The sequence below is a fragment of the Pinus tabuliformis genome, chromosome 3_2, assembly GCF_031772625.1.
Source record: "Pinus tabuliformis cultivar Carrire ecotype Pingquan chromosome 3_2, CPIR1, whole genome shotgun sequence".
NCBI lineage: Eukaryota > Viridiplantae > Streptophyta > Pinopsida > Pinales > Pinaceae > Pinus > Pinus tabuliformis.
Window position 1 is genome coordinate 976,579,462 of NC_142302.1, and position 2,938 is coordinate 976,582,399.

Sequence of the window (2,938 nt, forward strand, 5' to 3'; positions counted from 1 at the left end):
ATCTCAGGAAAAGATGGCCAATAAAGCTTGAGATGAATAATGTAATGACTGATTTTAGGCTAGGTATGTGTACAGAGGTGTTTAATTGAATTTGATGATGTTTTGTTGGCTCAAATATGAAAGGCAGATTTGGGTCTGCGGAATGAGGCTCAGTTTTGCAGAGATCTCTATGGGGCAAGGTAGGAAAGTGATTTGGTACTTCAAATTGAGTGATATGGAGAGCTTTTAGACAGGTGAGGAGTTGGAGAGGGCATGAAAAACTCAAGGATCCTCTTCAAACAGCTAAAAACATAGATAACTAAACAAACCCTAGGTAGAGCACTGCACTTTCAATGTATTCTACCTTTATCCTTGTTTGATTTAGTTAAGATGAAATAAAGAGAGATATGGCATACATAAAACACATGTAGACTTACAATTACAAAGGAAGACACAATACCAAAGCAAGATGCCACATGAATCCCATAAAGTGCTGCAAACGACTGGTCTATTCCTTAGCCAAACTGCTAAAATGAGTATACAGTGAAGCTTCAAGCTTTCCCAAAAGTCCAACCATGCTAATGACTGAAAAAATTACAAGATATAGGCAACCAAAAACTCATCCTAGCCTCTAGGGGTCGATCTCATTTTATTAGGAGCTGTTCCAACAAAATCTAAACTGAGAACTAAAAAGTAGGCATTGGAACAGCTTGCCTCTAAAAACTAGGAAACTGATTCATTCAGTTGCAAACTACCATTTGATGGATGAATCTACCTTTAAGAGTGAAAATGTAGAATAATTACATCAAAATCCATCAAGTCATATTAAATTACATCATGAGTTTGACATCTAGAAGCAGAAAAGTCAAACTATCAAGAAACTAGGTGAAAAACAGAGTATTTTTGGTCAAACTGAGCAAAATTCCTCCAATGCGCCGCGTTGATTTCCCTATGCGTAGCGCCTTTTGCAGCTGATTTTGGAGGCCTTCCTGGTGTCCAAATTTGCTCCAAGTGGGCTTGTTGGAAAGATCTGCCTATCTACTTTCCCGTAGAAGTGGAATTTTTGAATTTGGCCACCATTTGCCCCTCCAAAACTAAGTTTTCCCAAGACTGCTCCCTGTGTGTCAAAAAAGGGGAAGAAAGGTCATTTTTGGGGTGTTTTTGACCTTTTTGGAAGCCCAAAACCTGTCAAAATTTCTTGGCCATTTGTGAGCATGCATATTTTTTCATGATAGATCCAAATAAGTTGAGTTTTCCTCAAAATGATGCCTCCATCAAAAGCGAGCGCCAGGTAGTGCGGCGCATTGGGCAGAAAACTCTATTTTTTAAGGCGAAATTTCCGAAATTACAAAAAGTGCTCCAAATTTTTTTTAAATTTGGGTTCAGTGTCCTCCATTAGGTGCTATGCTGGGCCAAGGAAGCCTCGGCCAAGATGTGAAGTTTATCTTGCGCTTTTTGCCTCCTCGATCTCTTCTTCAACTTGGCCTTCAAGTTCCTGATTCTTGCTTGGCACACCATATTTCTTGACAAATAGTGATATGCCATGTTTCTCAACATACTTTTCTTATTGATGGCCTTCTCTAGCATCCTCTCCAAGTGAATATTAGTCTTCTCCAACCAAGACTCACGATCAACATTGATTTCTTACTCAAGTGTTGTGAACTTGACTTTCTTCCTTTTGGCAGCTTGCCGGTTTTCTCGTATGTTTCTTAGCCCCATTATGGTTTGCTGATCCTCTAGTTGTTTGTTTCTTTGCTCTAGATATTTGATGATCCACTTGGCTCTTTGTAGGTTGAGACACAAATGTTGAATGTCAACTTGTTGCTCCTGGATGATCTCTCTAAGCTTTGAGCTTTGTGAGCCCAAATCGGTGTCATCATCCTGAATAAGAATAAAATCTGTCTCCTGCTCTCCTGAAGGCCCCTCATCCTGTAATGGCTACTTGCCCTTGTCCTGTACCTGCTTTGCTAATGGAGGAAGTGAGACCCCTTCCACCCTGGGTGGAGATAATACTCGCTTTGCTGCTGCAAACAACCTTCTAGTGCCTTTTTCGTAGGTGACATATACTAGCACACTAGAGGTTTGTGTCTCATGAAGCTCCTACTAATGTGAAGGTTCACCTATCTCATGAAAAGCTGCTGAAGGTACTTGAGGAGCGGTCAAGACCTCATCTAAAATGAAATCCTCCCATGAGATGTTTTGTAAACCAAGCTGATGCATGACCACAATCGTGATTAGTGCAAAATGATATATGCTGTTATACTACTGCTGAGGAGTCTTCTTGTGCACTATGGTGGTCATCTTCTCAATATTCTAGTAAATAAAATAGGGGAGGTTCATCATTCTCACCCTAGTGAAGTGCATCAACAGTCTGATATGGTAGGCATACAGGTGAGAAAACTGGCCCTCACAACTGAAATACTTGATTATGAGTTTCATCAAGGGAGCACATGAGTCTTTCAGATACCGGAAAGGAAAAACTCTACTAAGATATCTCAAATATCCAGCCTTAATGTAAGGCTCATAATGTTCCCTGTCAATCTACTGCCTCTTATTCCACTGCTCACCGATGTTGGGAATGCCAGTTGCTAGAGAAATAGACTCTGGTGTCAAGGTGAATGTTACACCTGCTAGAGTGACTTGGCCATTTTGAAGATGGAGGACAAACAACCTGGCCAATTCATGATGGTACTGGACTCTCTCAACCATCTCACAGAACTGATAATAGGATTGGTGCTGAAAACATGTGACAGCAAGAGGACAAGCCTGCAGCTCGGCAAGTGAAGTAGGTTCCTCTCTTATATGTTTGCCACCCTTGTGAGGTCTTCTTGGTGCATGCATTTCTCTAGGAGAGTCACTGTGTGTCTCCTCATCTCAGTCATAGGAAGGATCAGATTCCATGTTTGCCAGATATTTGAGTTTCTCTTAGATGAGTATGAAGAGATTTTAGGTGTCTTTA